The sequence below is a fragment of the Primulina tabacum genome, unplaced genomic scaffold, assembly GCF_025594145.1.
Source record: "Primulina tabacum isolate GXHZ01 unplaced genomic scaffold, ASM2559414v2 Contig623, whole genome shotgun sequence".
In the NCBI taxonomy this organism is placed as follows: Eukaryota; Viridiplantae; Streptophyta; class Magnoliopsida; order Lamiales; family Gesneriaceae; genus Primulina; species Primulina tabacum.
In genome coordinates, this window is record NW_027459816.1 from 10102 (window position 1) to 31105 (window position 21004).

Consider the following 21004-nt stretch of genomic DNA (forward strand, 5'->3'; position numbering starts at 1 on the left):
TTCTTGTTGAAAAACAAATTTTGAAACTTCGGTTGCGTATTGGGGCACCTTAATCGATCCCCTTTCACCAGCAATGATCGCAATACGGACGTGGCTTTCGCGGTTTGTTGTCAGATGTAGATTTTGCCGCAAAAGGATGGTTGGAGTCGGATGAGCACATCGCCGATGCCTCCGCAGGGGTCGAAGACGACAATGGTGATTCGCCCATCATCACTTTTTGTGAGGGCCCGTGCTCCTGATTAATTTTTAATTATCAAACAACCAGGATTTATTAGCGTAAACAGCGAAAACGAGTAAAAATTTTCCATTTGGGGCCTACAGAAATTTCGGCATGACCTTCCCGTAAATAGGACATAACAAAAAAATTCAAAACAACACAACAAAACCTTTATACTCGAAAATAAAGTCCAATAAAACAAACAGAATACCAAATCGCACACAGAGCCGGCTAGGCTCGATCACACCAAAGAGGATCCAACACTTAAAATACAACCATACAAATACACGAGGCATCTCCTCGGCAAATGACTCAATATTAGTATAAATATCTGAGGACTCCAAACTCAAACCGACTCACTGGGCTCCACTGACAGACGCTCCGCCAGCTGCATCAGAACCACCTGTATAACCTGCTATGGAATCACAAAACAAACCACAGCAGCCCCGAGGGACAGGGGTCAAACCCTAGTCTGAAGATCAAATAAATTACAGCATAAATAAATGACATGTATAAAATCAATGCAATGCAATGCATGTAGGGTACCAATAATCTCGGGTATCAAACTGGATCCAAAGAAACGAAAGCAACAACTGTGGCCACATGTGCCAGGGGTGTGACTTGTCAAATACGCCCTCGGCCCTGCACATCTGCGTCAGGGGTGTCAGTTGCAGAACTGCTCGGCCCTTCCGCTAGTCATCAGAGGTGTGACGCTCAAACGCCCTCGGCTCTGATGTCTAAATAACTCATCCAAGAGTAAACAGAGATATCGGAAACAACAGAGTCATGGCTCGATATGAATGCGTGCTCAACAATGCATATAAATTCACAAATTATTCCAATATATTTAAAAAATCACATTTATTTTTAAAAATGAGGAATAATCCTAAAATACACCCAAACAGCACAAAGAGCACATAAACACATAGTTTTCATAAAATCACATCAATTTAATTACACGTTGTTATAGACGCTGTAAAGAATCGATCAATCCGTACCTTAACCTTCAAATTAAATTACCACAATAGTTTATAAACTCCTCGGTGCTTCCTGGCTACTAAAACCTGTGGCAAATAATTAATTACCATCAAATAAATATTCAACTTTTAGCCAAAAACAATTTACTAATTCCAGCTTGGACCTAAGCTCGGTTGTAAGGCCATAAATCAACCAAATCTTAACCAAAACATACTTATCATGTTAGGTATGATTTAATGGGGTGGGGCCTACACATTAAATAATATAATAATTAAAACTTCTTTTCCCACATATCCCACATCGTTATGATAACAAAACTGAACGAATTAATCGATTATAAATTGTAGAACCTGTAAATCGGACTACGTATAAGCCATGCATAATTTTCAGTATTTAATTAAAATGATGTTATTGCATGAGTATCTAAATTCTTTTCTTTAAATTTAATTATTTTTATGCAGTAGTTTAACTAATATCCTTTCAGTTAATTAAGTAAGACCGGACTGGAGTTGGAGTTTTGAGATAAAATTTAATATTAAGAAAACATTCTTAGAATTTATTTAAGATAAATAATAAGTCAATTTAATGTAAAAGAATGTTTGAGAAATTATTTAATAATTTGAGATAAGTAGTAAATAAAGTTCAATAATTAATTTCTCAATTCACTAAAATATTTAATGAGTAGATAAAACACTAAAGATTTAAAATACATTATTTAAGCAATATTTCCCCTCCACTTAATAGCATAATTTCGGCCACCTCATATGTGATTTAATATTTCTTTGGCAACTCACCACCTTTGACTCTTTCCTTATTATTTTTTGGTATGATAACCCTTTCACTTTTAATCACCATTAATTAATAAGCAATCAATATCTTAGCCTTGTTTGAGTAGGAGGAATCGGTCATCATATCACCCCTCAATCCCACCTAATGACACCTCATTCCTTATCTAGCTAACAACTAGGATAGAAAGTGAGGAGCTTGCCATTTTGTATCCCATTTAATTAGTAAACTCCCCTCACTCCAAGCCATTCTCTCCCCACCATTATCACCGAAATTCAGAGCTTAATCAGAGCAAAAATCGTGAGACTCCTAGCAAGAAAAAAGAGAAAAATCGTGTAGGAAAGAAGAACATTCCGTCTCCGCCGCGCCGCGTCGTCGTTTCGTTTGTTTTTCATTCGAAACAAACCAAGGCATGTTTATTTTTCCTTTCACTCTTCAATCAAGCCATAATATGATTTTAAACCTTTCATGATCAAGATTTTATGAGGTAAAAACCGAAATATTTGACAGCACATTTTTGAAACATGTACAGAAAGTTTTTCTTCCTTGTGCTCCTCATGGCTTGGCTTCTTTTGACGGTTTCAGGTGGTTGGCTTAAGTCCAGGCTTTCCAGGCTGCTTCTAGGAATGTTATAGGGTGTGTTAGGAAAGGATTAGTCCATTGGTTTAAGCCCTTTTTCCCTCAGAAACACGAAATGACAGCAACCTCCCCATAGTGCAAAATTGGATTTCGAAAATTCTGGTTTTGTTTGTCTAAGGATGGTTCGAATCTTGGTTGGCTCTTGGGCCTGTAACCCTGGTTTAAACCCTTTCCTAGCATGTATAGGACGTGACCAAGATTCCCTTTCATGGCTTGGTTCACGTTCCAATCAGTTTTTTAAAAATAAACAAGAACAGCCCCCTTCGATCCCTTTCATTTTCTGCATGAGTTGGTGTTCGGTTATTAGGTTGGTATGGATCTTGGTTGGCTTCTGGCCCTTAGCCACGGTCCATACCATACCCCTTGATGTCTAGATCATGCCATGGTCAATCAAATGGCCGCTGGAATGGTCCATGACATCAAACGAAGCAACTCGCCCCACGCGCACAGGTTCGCCTCTCAGGTGGAAGTTCGGGTGATCCATGGTGTTGCTTGGATTTTGGCTGGCCTAGGACCCTTAGCCATGGTTCAATCCAACCCTTAGGATGTTGGGAAGAGGTTATGGTTGGTGGTTCAAGCCCCAATGGCCATTAACCTCGCAAACAACGAAAGAAACGGAAGCGCCGCTGCTGTATTTTTGTGACAGCAAGTTGTGCTTCGGTTCAGAGGTGTGTTTCGAGTTCTTGTTTGGCTTTTAGCCTATGGTCTTAGACTGGAAAGTACCCCATTGAGTTAGAAAGGTCATGTTTTTGGCCGTTTGTGATTTGGTCAAGTTTAGAAGGCGTACGAGAATTTACGGTGCAATGTGCCAAAGTGACTCTCGAAAGAGCGTTTCATGTTTTTGGCCTCCATTCACCAAATTTCGAAATACTGACATGTTAAGAGCATTATTTCATCATTTTAAGTGTATTTTAATCATGAATAAACGATGGTTCGGTGTTGGTTCGGGATGGCACGGAGTCATGATTAAATACCAAGTCATTGGGCGTAATTGTCTCGTTTTTGGAGTCAATTACCAAGTTTGAGCGAGTAAATCATTTGCATATTTTTCATGTTAGATTTAAGTCGCAGCGAGCCTAGGAACGATCCAACCCATTCGGTAAAATTAATACAGGATATTTAATTATGTTATTTAATTATATTACGTGCAAAAATATAAAATATTCATTTTTGAGATTTATGCGATATTGCTTGTGGTCACTTCATTATCATGGGATTATTACTTCACCCGGTGGTCACTTACAGGTTCAGTTCAGTTCATTTATTGGTACGGATATCCAGTCCAAGGGCTGTGATGATCTCTACCGCCCAGTATACTGTGGTTTAGTCTGATCAGGCGATCCAGTTCAGTTCAGTTCAGGGGCCACTTGCGTAGAACATAATCTCAACAGAAAATTTATGACATGTTATTTTATTACAGGGCTCGATTGAGCAACCAGTTCACTTATGATTTTCAGTTCAGTTGTGCACGTATTATAATTACTCATGACATGATATTTTTACGTTACGCCAGACTCATGATATTTTTACCATGCATGCAATTTTATTATTATTACTTGTTATTTACGATATATGCATGCTGAGTCTTTAGACTCACTAGACTTGATTGTTGTAGGTACTGATGAGGTCGGGATCGAGGGCGGGGACCAGTGAGCCATATTGGGTCGGCAGTAGTGGAACCCGAGGACCTCATTTTCAGCACTTACTATTTTTATTCCAAACTCAGCATTTTTATTTTGTTGAATTATTTTAAGTTGTTATTTTGAAAACATTGTTTACTTCCGCTGCTACTTTAAACATTGAATCTTTTTATCAGTTTATGAGGCATTTTAATTATTTAAAAAGAAAATTTCAAATTTTTCCGCAAATTTTCAAGTACGAATTTCGGGCCTCTACAGCTGGTATCAGAGCCTATGTTCTTGTAAAGGGTTGTACTACTAGTGACCTCGAGAAGCTCATGAAGTCACGTCTTTGGTATGTAAGTTTTACGTTTACGCATTTCGTTTACAGCATGAAATATTTTAACAACATGTTCTCATGAACTATTTTATGTTCAGATTTTGATTATTCAGTAGTTATTTAAAATTTTAAAGAAATTATGGAAATTATGCATGTTAGTTACGTATGGGTTATGTATGGAACAGTATGCCCCCTAGATGCATTCTTGAGCGTGCGAGAGATGATGAGCCTCGCCAGGAGGACAGGGAGGATCAGAGACAGGAGAGGAACGGGCCTCCACCCCCTCCACCTGACATGAATGCCCAGATGCTAGCTGGGATGACTCAGTTCTTCGCACAGTTTGCGGGGAACAATGCTGTGGCAGCCAGGCCGACAGGGCCCGAGGCTACTTATGAGCGGTTTATGAAGATGCGTCCGAAGGAGTTTTCAGGGACGTCTGATCCCATGATTGCCGAGGGCTGGATTAAGTCCCTCGAGGTTATCTTCGAGTTCATGGAGCTTGGAGATGCAGACAGAGTTCGTTGTGCCACCTATCTATTCGGAGGAGATGCACGCCTATGGTGGGAAGGAGCATCAGTAGCTTTGAACTTGGCTACACTGAGTTGGACGCGCTTCACGGAGGTATTCTACTCCAAATATTTTACTGATGAGGTGCGTTCCAGATTGACCAGGGAGTTCATGACCCTGAGGCAGGGAGATATGACTGTTACGGAGTTCATCCGTAAGTTTGAGAGGGGTTGCCACTTTGTGCCCCTGATCGCCAATGATGCTGTAGCCAAACTGAGGCATTTTATGGATGGTCTGCGGCCGATCTTGCGCCGCGATGTTAGGGTGGCTGGCCCTACTACTTATGATGTTGCCATCTCCAGAGCTCTAGCTGCAGAGCAGGACCATCATGACATTGAGAGGGATCGTTAGGGTAAGCGACCGGTTCCAGTACCACACCATCCTCCTCCTCCTCAGCAGCAGCATCAGAACAAGAGGCCTTTCCACGGCCCACCCAAGAACAGAGGTCAGAGGCAGCTGCAACAAGGACGTGCAGTCCCAAGGACCTTTGAGCACCCAATCTGTCCCAAGTGCTCACGCCGCTATCCTGGAGCATGTATGTATGGTTCCGGGAAGTGTTACAAGTGTGGTAGTCCAGACCACTTGCTACCGCAATGCCCACAGGGAAGTCTGCCTACCCAAGGCAGAGTCTTTGATCTCCATGCAGCGGAGACGAACCCAGACACCATGCTCATGACAGGTATCTTACAGCTTTAAGTTTATATTTGAAATTCGATGTTTTGGGAATCTGGGTTAATATTTTGAACATAGAATTGACGATAGGATTGCATGCTCTAATCAGTGTTATTTTTGGGAATTTAGTTTAGGAGAACTCTGGCCTTTTCATGACTATAAGTTTAGTTCTTGTAATTATTGGGTTCAACTTAGAGTTCCAATCTTTCAGGGAGAATTTTTATATCCGGTTCCGCTACGAAAGCCTTGATAGATTCAGGGGCTACTCACTCGTTTATTTCGGAAGTCTTTGCTAACTTCCTCAAGGTCAAGACCGTTGGGTTAGATGTGGCGTATTCAGTAGTACTGCCTTCTGGAGATGAGATGACAGCTACCAATGTGATCCGAGACATAGACCTCGAGCTTCATGGCAATCTTGTTTATGCGGATCTTATCGTACTGCCGATGCCAGAGTTTGACATCATTCTAGGGATGGACTGGCTATTGCGGAACAGTGTTTTGATTGACTTCCAGCGGAGATATGTTCTAGTCTGACCTCTTGGGATGACGCAGTTCTTATTCGAACCAGACATGTACTTTTTTACCGTGCATTATACCTTGTGTCCAGGCTAGGAAGCTCATGCATAGAGGGTGTCGGGCGTTTTTAGCAACTTTTATATCTGTCCCAAGGCACCCAGTCAGTCAGCTTCAGATGTTCCGATTGTTAGAGACTTCTTAGACGTTTTTCCTGAGGACGTCTCTGGTATGCCACCGGGAGAGATGTGGAGTTTTCTATTGAGCTTATGCCAGGTACGGCTCCGATTTCGAAAGCACCGTACCGACTAGCACCGACAGAAATGGCAGAACTTAAGAAATAGATTCAGGAACTTCTGGACAAGGAGTTCATTCGCCCGAGTTTTTCTCCATGGGGCGCACCAGTCTTGGTTGTGAAGAAGAATGATGGTTCTATGAGGCTCTGCATTGACTACCGGGAGTTGAACAGGGTGACAGTGAAGAACAAGTATCCACTTCCGCAGATTGAAGATTTATTTGATCAGTTGCAGGGAGCTTCGGTATTCTCGAAGATTGACTTGCGTTCCGGTTATCACCAGTTGAGAGTGAAAGATGCCGATGTTTCCAAGACTGCTTTTAGGACTCGTTATGGCCACTTCGAGTTCCTTGTGATGCCGTTCGGTTTGACGAATGCGCCAGCGATCTTCATGGATCTCATGAATCGCGTATTTCAGTCGTATCTTGACCAGTTTGTGATAGTGTTCATAGAAGACATTCTCGTATACTCGAAGAATCAGGAGGATCACAGCAGACATCTGACCACTGTTGCAGACCTTGCAAATAGAAATCGTAAAATGCATGGTTAGTGGCATTCTAGCAGCGGTATTGAGGTAGACCCAGCGAAAGTTGCAGCAGTCAGAGATTGGGTTGTGCCGCAGAATGCATCAGAGATCCGCAGTTTCCTCGGGCTAGCAGGATATTATCAGAATTTTATTCAGGGATTCTCCTCTATTGCCGTTCCACTCACATCATTTACAAAGAAGAATGTTAAATTTGTGTGGAGCGATGAGTGTCAGAAGAGCTTCGATACTTTGAAGCAAGCTCTTATCTCAGCACCAGTTTTGGCCATGCCGTTAGGGCCCGGAGATTTTGTTTTGTATACCGATGCTTCGAAGCTCGGTTTGGGCGCAGTGTTGATGCAGCATGGGAAGGTGATTGTAAAGGCCCGTATTTCGTATTCATATTTTAGCGGAATTATTAAAAATTTTCTAAATAAATAATTATCTTGCCTCATTTATAAAAAACATGTAAATAATTTAACTTTAAAATAACAGCGGAAGCAAATATTGTTTTCAACCAACAATTTAAAAATAATCCAACGTAAACAACAATTTAAAAATAATCCAACGTATTAAAACTGAGTTTGAATAATAAAAGGTGCATAAACCAAAACATGAGGTCCTCGGGTTTTCTACTGCTGCCACAAGATAGCTCACTGGTCTACGCCCTCCGTCTCGACCTCATCAGTACCTACAACAATCAAGTCTAGTGAGTCTAAAGACTCAACATGTATATATCGTGAATAACAAGTAATATATATAAAATTGCATGCAACGTAAAAATAAAGTATCGTAAAACGTGCAGTGAAAATCGTATCATGAATAATTATAACCACGTGCATATCTGAAAATCACACGTAAAAGCTTTGCTCCATAGAGCTCTGTCATATCATATCATAATTTTTTTGTAGAGATAATGTTTCTAAGCAAGTGGCCCATAACATAACGTGAGCGCCTGATCAGACTAAACCACAGTATACTGGGCGGTAGAGATCACCACAGCCCTTGGACTGGATATCCATACCCATACATAATCGTAAACCGGTCGTAAGTCACCGGGTGGAGAGGTCCTCGGTTGCGCCTACCGACTTCCAAACCCATAAACATAAGGTGGCCACAAGACATATCGCATATATCTCAAAAATAAACATTTTATTTTTATGCACGTAATATAATTATAAACTTATTTTTACCGGATGAGTTGGATCGTTCCCATGCTTGCTGCGACTTAATTCTAATATGTGACACATGCAATAAATCCTAACTTGACAAAAACTTAACAATCGAACTAAAAACGAGATGATTAGAACCAATAACTTGATTTTTAATCATGGCTTCGTACCAACCCGAACCAACATTAAACCGACATTTAACCATGATTAAAAATACCCCTAACCTACTGAAAAATGTTCATGATGATAGCTGTACACGAAAATTGGTGAATGGAATCCAAAAACATAAAACACTCTTCCGAGAGTCATTTTGGCACCTTGCACCGTAAATTCTCGTGCGACCTCAAAACTCAACCGAATCACAAACGGCCAAAAACATGACTTTCCTAACTCATTAAGGTACTGTCCAGTCCAAGGCCATGGGCTAAAAGCCAACCAAGAACTCAAACAAGCAACAAAATCGAAATGAAAGTTGCTGTCAAAAATCCAGCAGTAGCAGCTTGTGTATTTGTGGTATAAACTCTGAAATTTAATGACCATTGGCTTGAACCACCAACCAAGGACTCTTACCAATATCCTAAGGCATGGCTTGGACCATGGCTAAGGGCTAAAAGCCAACCACAACCCAAGCAACCGCCTAGAACAAGAACAGAATACCAGCCGAGAGCACCCCTTGGGGTGGAGTCTTGTAATGAAATATATTTTACTGTCTTGTCTCGTTCCAAGGGTCATTTGATCGACCATGGCTCGATCTAGACATAATGGAGTGTTGTATGAACCATGGCTATGGGCTATAAGCCAACCACAATCCGTCCAACACCCAAAAACCGAAACCATACTCACACAATTCAGAAACTAAAAGAAATCGAATGATGCTTGTGATGCTGTTTTAAAAATCTGATGGAACCACAAACCAGGCTTTGAAAAGACACTTTGGTCACGTCCTAGACATGATAAGTGAGGGTTCTAACCATGGCTACAGTCCCTAGGACAGCTAAGATTCGAACACTCACCTTAACCACCCAAATGACCAAAACCGTGACTCATTTCTGCACCTAAGGGAAAGTTGCTGTCATTTATTTGTTTGTGCGTGTATGGATGTAAACCAACGAACCAAAAACACCCTAACACACTCTAAAACATTCCTAGAAGCATCCATGAATGCCTGGAATCGAGCAATCCCCTGGTAAACAAAACAAAAATCCAACCCGTGAAGCACAAAAACAAGAGCCGTGAGTGCCTATACAGATTTCTTGCAAGTTGCTGGTATATTTCGTTTTATCTGCATATGCTTGATCATATACTGATTTTAAAAATATCTAATATGACTTGATTGAAGAGCAAAGAAACCATAGATACATGCCTGGAATTTGTTTTGAAGAAAACAAATCAATAACGATGAATACGAGCGGCGGAACGGAGTTGGTTTCTTCTTCTTATTTCTGCTGCTGTTGCACGATTTTTATCAGCTGATCCTTCTGTTAATTTCGAAGTTTGTGGATGGAGGCTGCTAGGTAAAGAAGATGAAGTTACAAGAGGTGATAAATGGGTCTTGAAGTGCATTTAGATGGGGGTTACAAGTGGGGGAATTTTGAATGGCACTGGATTTCTTTCACCTTCTTGCTGCCGAAACTTTTCATTTTAAATCTTGCTGCACTCCTCGTTATGTTAGGCTAATGGGTTGAGAAAAATTTTAAGGTGAATTATTGTTTTTGCATTACTCATAATTGATAACTTAAAAGTGGGAAATGAATATACTATAAAAGCCATTTAGGAGTGACTTGAATGGGGTTTACTAAAATTTTTGAATTGTCTTGACCGAATATTATTACTCATTTGCATGGTATATTATGGCTTAAACTTGCGTTTTATTATTTAAGGTTTTAAATACTTATATACATTTTAGTGAACTAAACACCTTAATTTAGGATAAGCTCTTACATGGCATTGCATGACCTCAAATTTAAATATTCAAATGCTATGTTTAATTTCTTGAATATATTATACTTAGATTAATTCATCCTCCATTGTTTACACATTTTACTTTAACCTTAATTATATATTAACCTAAAGAACTTATTCACCAACTTAGCTCTAATTAATTTATTAAATCCCAAGACATTCTTTTTCTTTAAATTAAATTATTCTTTGACTTAATTTAAATTTAGGAATATTTTTCTTATTATTAATCTTATTATTAATCTTATCTCTGATCCCCAAACTCGGGTTCGGCCTCGCGTATTATCCTGAAAAGATAAAACTAAACATCTACCTTTAAAATAAATAATCATGACTTAAAATTATTAAAATAAATCAAACACTTCATATATATATAAAATATTCATTTTAATTTAAATAGTAGCAATTATGCATGGCTTATACGTAATCTGATCTTCGGGTTCTACAGTGATAGCGTATGCTTCTCGACAGTTGAAAACCCATGAGAAGAACTACCCTACCCATGATCTAGAGTTGGCCGCCGTGGTATTTGCCTTGAAGATTTGGAGACATTATTTGTATGGGGGAGAAGTGCCAGATATTTACCGACCATAAAAGCCTCAAGTATTTCTTTACACAGAAGGAGCTGAACATGCGTCAGAGACGTTGGTTGGAGTTAGTGAAGGATTACGACTGTGACATTAGCTACCACCCGGGCAAAGATAATGTAGTTGCGGATGCATTGAGCAGGAAGGTCCGCAGTGATGGCTCATTTGACGATTCAGATACCTCTTCAGTCTGAGATGCAGAGGTTTGATCTAGATACTTATCCTCGAGGTAGAGTTCCCTGCCTATCTACCTTGACTATTCAGTCCTCTCTTCTAGATCATATTCACAGTGGTCAGTCAGTAGATGAGCAGTTGACAAAGTGGAAGTAGAGGGATGAGGCCAAGGGCAGTGTCTTGTATACAGTCAGCGACGGTATAGTGAGATATCGCGACAGAATGTGGGTTCCTAGCAGTGGTTCTATCCGAGCAGATATTCTTTCTGAGACCCATATGTCGCCGTACTCTATTCATCCTGGGAGTACGAAGATGTACAAAGACCTGTAGTTATTGTATTGGTGGCCTGGTATGAAGAAAGACGTCAGACGGTTTGTATCCGAGTGTCTGACATGTCAGCTTGTGAAAGCAGAGCATCAGAGACCAGCAGGTATGCTCAAGCCTCTTCCCATTCTCGAGTGGAAGTGGGAGAATGTCACCATGGACTTTGTGACCGGTTTGCCGAAGTCAGTCAGAGGATCAAATGCTATCTGGGTGATTGTTGATCGTCTTACCAAATCAGCGCACTTCTTGCCTATCAAGAAGACTTTCACCATGATTCAGTATGCAGAGTTGTATATCCGGGAGATAGTCCGACTTCATGGTATTCCAGTTTCTATAGTGTCTAACAGAGATCCCAGATTCACTTCTTCATTTGGAAGAGTTTGCATTCGACTATGGGTACGAATTTGTTATTTAGCACAGCTTTCCACCCTCAGACAGATGGGCAGTCAGAGCAGGTTATTCAGATTTTGGAGGATCTTCTCCACGCTTGTGTTATGGATTTCTCTGGGAGTTGGGAGTCGAACTTGCCATTAGTGGAGTTCACCAATAACAACAGTTTCCAGTCGTCTATAGGTATGGCTCGGTATGAAACACTGTATGGTCGCAAGTGCAGATCTTCTATTCACTGGGATGAAGTAGGAGAAAGATCAGAGTTAGGTCCAGAGATTATTCAGCAGACTGCCGATGTAGTAGTCAAGATCCGGAATAGGATGAGGACAGCTCAGAGTCGACAGAAGAGTTATGCGGATCAGCGGAGGAGAGAGCTAGAGTTTGCCGTTGGCGACCATGTTTTTGTGAAGGTAGCACCTATGAAGGGTATCATGCGGTTCGGGAAGAAAGGGAAGCTCAGTCCGAGATTCATTGGAACATTCGAGATCCTCGACAGAGTTGGGACGTTAGCTTATCGTGTTGCTCTTCCGCCGAATCTGGCCGGAGTACACAATGTGTTCCACGTCTCTATGCTGAGGAAGTATATGGAAAACCCTTCGCAAGTGTTGAACTTGGAGCCGTTGCAGCTCACTCCGAACCTGTCTTATGAAGAGAGACCAGTGCAAATCTTAGACAGACAGGAAAAGAAGCTTCGGAACAAGCTGGTTAAGCGAGTGAAAGTCAAATAGCTTAATCATTCAGAGGAGGAAGTTACGTGAGAGTCTGAGCCTGAGATGAGGAGTCGGTATCCCGAGTTATTCGGTAAGTTTTAATTTCGAGGACGAAATTTCTTTTAAGGGGGGAGAGTTGTAGAACCCGTAAATCGGACTACGTCTAAGCCATGCATAATTTCCAGTATTTAAATTAAAATGATGTTATTGCATGAGTAACTAAATTCTTTTTTTTTAATTTAATTATTTTTTTTATGCAGTAGTTTAACTAATAACCTTTCAGTTAATTAAGTGAGGCCGGACTGGAGTTGGAGTTTTGAGATAAAATTTAATATTAAGAAAATATTCTTAGAATTTATTTAAGATAAATAATAAGTCAATTTAATGTAAAAGAATGTTTGAGAAATAATTTAATAATTTGAGATAAGTAGTAAATAAAGTTCAATAATTAATTTCTCAATTCACTAAAATATTTAATGGGCAGATAAAACACTAAAGATTTAAAATACATTATTTAAGCAATATTTTTCCTCCACTTAATAGCATAATTTCGACCACCTCATAGGTGATTTAATATTTCTTTGGCAGCTCATCACATTTGACTCTTTCCTTATTATTTCTTGGTATGATAACCCTTTCATTTTTAATCACCATTAATTAATAATCAATCAATATCTTAGCCTTGTTTGAGTAGGAGGAATCGGTCATCATATCACCCCTCAATCCCACCTAATGACACCTCATTCCTTATCTAGCTAACAACTAGGATAGAAAGTGAGGAGCTTGCCATTTTGTATCCCATTTAATTAGTAAACTCCCCTCACTCCTAGCCATTCTGTCCCCACCATTATCACCGAAATTCAGAGCTTAATCAGAGCAAAAATCGTGAGACTCCTAGCAAGAAACAAGAGAGAAAAATCGAGTAGGAAAGAAGAACACTCCGTCTCCGCCGCGCCGCGTCGTCGTTTCGTTTGTTTTTCATTCGAAACAAACCAAGGCATGTTTATATTTTTCCTTTCACTCTTCAATCAAGCTATAATATGATTTTAAACCTTTCATGATCAAGATTTTATGAGGTAAAAACCGAAATATTTGACAGCACATTTTTGAAACATGTACAGAAAGTTTGTCTTCCTTGTGCTCCTCACGGCTTGGCTTCTTTTGACGGTTTCAGGTGGTTGGCTCGAGTCCAGGCTTTCCAGGCTGCTTCTAGGAATGTTATAGGGTGTGTTAGGAAGGGATTAGTCCATTGGTTTAAGCCATTTTTCCCTCAGCAAAACGAAATGACAGCAACCTCCCCATAGTGCAGAATTGGATTTCGAAAATTCTGGTTTTGTTTGTCTAAGGATGGTTCGAATCTTGGTTGGATCTTGGGCCTGTACCCTGGTTTAAACCCTTCCTTAGCATGTCTAGGACATGACCAAGATGCCCTTTCATGGCTTGGTTCACGTCCCAATCGGTTTTTTAAAAATAAACAAGAACAGCCCCCTTCGATCCCTTTCATTTTCTGCATGAGTTGGTGTTCTGTTATTAGGTTGGTATGGATCTTGTCTGGCATCTGGCCCTTAGCCACGGTCCATACCATACCCCTTGATGTCTAGATCATGCCATGGTCAATCAAATGGCCGCTGGAATGGTCCATGACAGCAAACGAAGCAACTCGCCCCACGCGCGCAGGTTCGCCTCTCGGGATGGAAGTTCGGGTGATCCATGGTGTTGATTGGATTTTGGCTGGCCTAGGGCCCTTAGCCATGGTTCAAGCCAACCCTTAGGATGTTGGGAAGAGGTTATGGTCGGTGGTTCAAGCCCCAATGGCCATTAACCTTGCAAACAACGCAAAGAAACGCAAGCGCCGCTGCTGTATTTTTGTGACAGCAAGTTGTGCTTCGGTTCAGAGGTGTGTTTCGAGTTCTTGGTTGGCTTTTAGCCTACGGTCTTAGATTGAACAGTACCCCATTGAGTTAGGAAGGTCAAGTTTTTTCCGTTTGTGATTTGGTCAAGTTTAGAGGGCGTACGAAAATTTACGGTGCAATGTGCCAAAGTGACTCTCGAAAGAGCGTTTCATGTTTTTGGCCTCCATTCACCATGAAACATGTACAGAAAGTTTGTCTTCCTTGTGCTCCTCACGGCTTGGCTTCTTTTGACGGTTTCAGGTGGTTGGCTCGAGTCCAGGCTTTCCAGGCTGCTTCTAGGAGTGTTATAGGGTGTGTTAGGAAGGGATTAGTCCATTGGTTTAAGCCATTTTTCCCTCAGCAAAACGAAATGACAGCAACCTCCCCATAGTGCAGAATTGGATTTCGAAAATTCTGGTTTTGTTTGTCTAAGGATGGTTCGAATCTTGGTTGGATCTTGGGCCTGTACCCTGGTTTAAACCCTTCCTTAGCATGTCTAGGACATGACCAAGATGCCCTTTCATGGCTTGGTTCACGTCCCAATCGGTTTTTTAAAAATAAACAAGAACACCCCCTTCGATCCCTTTCATTTTCTGCATGAGTTGGTGTTCGGTTATTAGGTTGGTATGGATCTTGTTTGGCATCTGGCCCTTAGCCACAGTCCATACCATATCCCTCTATGTCTAGATCATGCCATGGTCAATCAAATGGCCGCTGGAATGGTCCATGACAGCAAACAAAGCAACTCGCCCCACGCGCGCAGGTTCGCCTCTCGGGTGGAAGTTCGGGTGATCCATGGTGTTGATTTGATTTTGGCTGGCCTAGGGCCCTTAGCCATGGTTCAAGCCAACCCTTAGGATGTTGGGAAGAGGTTATGGTCGGTGGTTCAAGCCCCAATGGCCATTAACCTTGCAAACAACGCAAAGAAACGCAAGCGCCGCTGCTGTATTTTTGTGACAGCAAGTTGTGCTTCGGTTCAGAGGTGTGTTTCGAGTTCTTGGTTGGCTTTTAGCCTACGGTCTTAGATTGAACAGTACCCCATTGAGTTAGGAAGGTCAAGTTTTTTTCCGTTTGTGATTTGGTCAAGTTTAGAGGGCGTACGAAAATTTACGGTGCAATGTGCCAAAGTGACTCTCGAAAGAGCGTTTCATGTTTTTGGCCTCCATTCACCAAATTTCGAAATACTGACATGTTAGGAGCATTATTTCATCATTTTAAGTGTATTTTAATCATGACTAAATGATGGTTCAGTGTTGGTTTGGGTTGGCACGGAGTCATGATTAAATACCAAGTCATTGGGCGTAATTGTCTCGTTTTTTGGGTCAATTACCAAGTTTGAGCGAGTAAATCATTTGCATATTTTTCATGTTAGATTTAAGTCGCAGCGAGCCTGGGAACGATCCAACTCATTCGGTAAAATTAATACAGGATATTTAATTATGTTATTTAATTATATTACGTGCAAAAATATAAAATATTCATTTTGAGATTTATGCGATATTGCTTGTAGTCACTTCATTATCATAGGATTATTACTTCACCCGGTGGTCACTTACAGGTTCAGTTCAGTTCATTTATTGGTACGGATATCCAGTCCAAGGGCTGTGATGATCTCTACCGCCCAGTATACTGTGGTTTAGTCTGATCAGGCGATCCAGTTCAGTTCAGTTCAGGGGCCACTTGCGTAGAACATAATCCCAACAGAAAATTTATGACATGTTATTTTATTACAGGGCTCGATTGAGCAACCAGTTCACTTATGATTTTCAGTTCAGTTGTGCACGTATTATAATTACTCATGACATGATATTTTTACGTTACGCCAGACTCATGATATTTTTACGATGCATGCAATTTTATTATTATTACTTGTTATTTACGATATATGCATGCTGAGTCTTTAGACTCACTAGACTTGATTGTTGTAGGTACTGATGAGGTCGGAGATCGAGGGCGGGGACCAGTGAGCCATCTTGGGTCGGCAGTAGTGGAACCCAAGGACCTCATTTTCAGCACTTACTATTTTTATTCCGAACTCAGCATTTTTATTTTGTTGAATTATTTTAAGTTGTTATTTGAAAACATTGTTTACTTCCGCTGTTACTTTAAACATTGAATCTTTTTATCAGTTTATGAGGCATTTTAATTATTTAAAAAGAAAATTTTAAATTTTTTCGCAAATTTTCAAGTACGAATTTCGGGCCTCTACATAAATAGAGCTCAATTCCTTCAGTTTTTTTATCCCAAAATCAAAAGCTTTTCAGCTTTGATAAAAAAGAGAGCGCATAGAAAAAAAAATGTATTTTTTCTTGAGTGCGGGAATTCTCTTGTGTGAGTTAGAGAAATTATTTTCTCGGTATACTCGGGTTTGGGAGTGAGAAATATTGAGTGTATTGGTGTATACACTTGTTGTAATATTTTTTCCAGTTATAAAAGTTGTAGTAGCTCCGTGACGTAGCCTATATTGGGTGAACCACGTAAATCTTTGTGTTCTTGTTGATTATTTTATTCCGTATTTTTGGGTACTATTATCATCTTGATCGGCATCGCTTCGGTGCAATTTCCCAACAACTGGTATCAGAGCCTTGTTGTGAAAATTCTTAAGAATTCTGAGTATGCTCTGTGGTTGCAGCTTTGTCTGATCTTCCATATCAGAAAAGATTTTCTAGATTTTTTGTTAAGGTTAGAGAAGTGATGGCCAGAGATGATGGATCGGGACCGAGAATCAACAAGTTCGACGGAACAGATTTTTCGTTGGTTACAGATAAAAGATTATTTGTATAGCAAGAAGTTGCATCAACCTCTATCTGGAAAGAAACCGGAAAAGATGGAGGATGATGACTGGAAGCTTCTTGACCGACAAGTGTAAGGTGTAATACGATTGACCCTAACGAAGAACGTGGCACATAACGTGGCGGAGGCAAAAACAACAGAGGAAATGATGTCCATTTTGTCGGACATGTACGAAAAGCCATCAGCAAATAATAAAGTACATCTCATGAAGAAGTTATTTAACTTGAAGATGAGAGAAGATGCATCGGTGGCTAAACACATCAATGAATTCAACACGATTGTTTCATAGCTAACATCGGTTGAAATTAAATTTGATGATGAGATTCGGGCACTTATTCTTTTGGCGTCTTTACCAGACAATTGGGAACCGATGCGGGCAGCGGTTAGCAACTCTGTTGGAAAAAGAAAGCTACAATTCAATGATGTCAGAGATCAAATTCTTGCTGAAGAAGTTCGCAAGATGGATTCGGGTGAAGGAACATCATCGAGATCTACTCTAAATCTCGAGAACAGAGGAAAGGGCAGGAGTGGCGAAAAGAGTTTCAACCAATGGCATGGAAGGTCCAAGTCAAGAAATGGAAAAGACAACAACACATTTGAAAAGAATGTGAAGTGCTGGAGCTGTGGTGAGACTGGTCACTTGAAAAAGAATTGAAAATCAACAAAGAATGACGCTAATGTTGTTACTGAGGATGTACATGATGCTCTATTACTATCCATGGAAAGCCCGGTTGATTCTTGGGTTATGGACTCGGGAGCTTCGTTTCATACCACTGGTAATCGTGATGTATTCGATAATTACATTGCGGGAGATTACGGTAAAGTTTTCCTGGCTGATGGAAAACCTTTGGAAATAATTGGTATGGGTGATATCCGGATGAAGATGACAAATGAATCTGTCTGGAAAATCAACAAAGTAAGGCATGTAACAAAGTTGACACACAATCTGATTTCAGTGGGACAGCTTGACGACGAAGGTCATAAGGTGACCTTTGAAGATGGTTCCTAGAAAGTGAAAAAGGGAGCCATGATTGTTGCTCGAGGAAAGAAAACTGGAATACTTTATATGACTTCCAGTTTGAGAAATAAATTAGCGGCTGTGGATACTGGAGCTAATTCAAGTCTATGGCATAGTAGGCTTGGGGATACGAGTGAGAAGGGAATGAAAATGCTTGTTTCAAATGGAAAGCTACCGGAATTAAAGATCGTTGAACACAATCCGTGTGAAGCTGTATTTTTGGAAAGCAAAAAAAGGTGAGCTTTTCAAAAGAGGTTAGAAAACCGAAATCGACGGATTTGGAACTGGTACATACTGATGTATGTGGACCATCTCATGTGACATCCCTTGGAGATCACTCAAGATATTATGGCACTACTGTTGACGATTCGAGCAGGAAATTTTGGGTTTATTTTGTGAAAAATAAATCGGATGTATATGAGACCTTTAAACAATGGGAGTTAGCCATGGAAGATGTGATGGATTCACTGTCATCCAATCACATGTGGGAATTGTCAGAACTTCCTGAAGGTAAAAGAAGTTTTACATAGCAAGTGGGAGTATCGGTTAGAACATGACGGTAGCAAGCGGTACAAAGAAATACTTGTTGTAAAATGTGAAAAGTAAGTCATTGGTTACACTGATATTTTCTCTCTGGTGGTAAAGTTAACTACTATCAGGACTGTACTTGGATTGATGGTAAAAGAAGATTTACATCTGGAACAGTTAGATGTAAAGCCGACGTTTCTTCATGGTGAGCTAGATGAAGAAATGAATAATCACAGGGATTTGAACTACGATGGAAAGAGAAAATGGTGTGCAAACTTTAGAAGAGCTATGGTCTCAAACAAGCTTCAAGATAGTGGTACAAGAAGTTTGATGGTGGTAATGGAATAATGATGGGTTTTCTGAGGTATCAGGCTGATCAATATTGTTATGTGAAGCTTGATGGTTATTAATCATACTACTGATATGTAGATGATATGTTGATAGCAAGAGCTTGTCTGGAGGAGATTGATAAACTTGAGAAAGAGTTATCAAAGGAATTTTCTTTGAAGGATTGGGTTACTGCAAAACAATCCTTGGAATGAGGATCCTTAGAGATCGGATGAATGAAGTCTTGAAGCTTGAGAAGATTCCTGGAAGCAAGAATCCAGCTGACATACTCACGAAGGCTGTTATCATTAAAAAACTGAAGTTGCGTTTGACTTCAGTTGGTCTCCTGGACTAACAAAGGAGGTATGAGCTGCTGCACTGATGGTGTGAAGACATGATTGAATCAAGTCTTCAAGTGGGAGAATTGTTAGGTATGATTTAATGAGGTAGGGCCCACACATTAAATAATATAATAATTAAAACATATTTTCCCACATATCCCACATCGTTATGATAACAAAACTGAACGAATTAATCGATTATAAATAGAGCTCAATTCCTTCAGTTATTGTATCCCAAAATCAAAAGCTTTTCAGCTTTGATAAAAAAGAGAGCGCATAGAAAAAATGAGTGTATTTTTTTCTTGAGTGCGAGAATTCTCTTGTGTGAGTTAGAGAAATTATTTTCTCGGTATACTCGGGTTTGGGAGTGAGAAATATTGAGTGTATTGGTGTATACATTTGTTGTAATATTTCTTCCGGTTATAAAAATTGTAGAAGCTCCGTGGACGTAGCCTATATTGGGTGAACAACGCCCAAAACCAGCAACCATGAGATGCAAGGTCTGTGACAGATTTAGTTTAGACACTTATGAATATAAAATTCATATCTAACTCCTCATTGACTCAAATCGATATCCGCCAATTGGAGATGAAAGAAAACTCAAATATATAAGTTTTCATAGAAAAAACAATTTCCAGAATCCTAACAGATAAATCCCAGAATTTACTAGAAGGCGCTACTACATGCACTTCGCGGACAGAAGTCTGTACTTATGGAATTAAACGAATCTTATATCAATACAAAGAAAACGCATAGCTCTACAACTCTTAATTGAATCACAAGTCTAGAATCCGAGATCAAAAATGTCATAAACTCGAATTACAGTAGCTACTCTTCACAGCTCCAACACAGAATTCCATTTTGACACATTTTAGTAGAAAAATCATATCAAATCCGTTTTTAATTGGAATTCCATTTTGTCAGTGGCTATAGAAAGCTGACACATAGAGCTATAAGTGCTATTTGAACCACAAGTCAAGATTCTTAGTGCAATCCACACAAAAACCCAAAAATCAGAAGCCAAAAACCTGCAACTCGAAAAACAGAAACCAACTTCTTCCATGGATAAAATTTTGAAAACCTAGGCTTAGGGATTACTTTCAAAAGATTTCCTTGAACTGAAATAAAGCTAGAATCAACCTCTTCACACTCTAAAGAACCAAGAAAAATAGAAATCAAGAGCTGGAAAGGAAACGCAGCAACTTGGAAGAAACATGGTAAAAAGAAACAAGCTCCTCTATGATGATTATGGCAAGGAGAGCTGAGGGACTTCTTGGGCTAACTTGGGAGAGCTATGGAGACCCACTTCCTAGCAGCCAGAGGCGACGAGTAGCTGCTCACGATGGAGAAGAAAAAAAATGGATGGAAGAGAAGACAAGAAGAAACGAGAAACTTAAAGGAAGAAATGGATTGGGCTTGGGGCAAATGGGCTTCCTTATAAACACATATCCATATACACATATACATGTATTTGAATGATTTAGCCCAATTGCTAGAATGTGACCCGGTCCAAATATTTACAACTCCTGTGTGCTATTAAACATCGATATGTATTTTAATATCGTCTATAATTCCGATATTTTCTAATACATATTTTTAACACACAAGTATAATTATTTGGCTTAATTATTTTAATTTAG

The 21004-nt window shown here is 40.0% G+C and overlaps 1 long non-coding RNA gene across 1 annotated transcript; it reads right to left on the reverse strand.

Moving 5' to 3' along the window:
* Positions 1-541: 541 nt before the first annotated feature.
* On the reverse strand, positions 542-20735 carry LOC142534623 (uncharacterized). Its single transcript, XR_012817101.1, has 5 exons — positions 20648-20735; positions 20463-20515; positions 1216-1281; positions 764-867; positions 542-632 (listed from the first exon to the last, which is right to left on the reverse strand). It is a non-coding gene; the product is annotated as an uncharacterized LOC142534623 (long non-coding RNA).
* Positions 20736-21004: the final 269 nt, after the last annotated feature.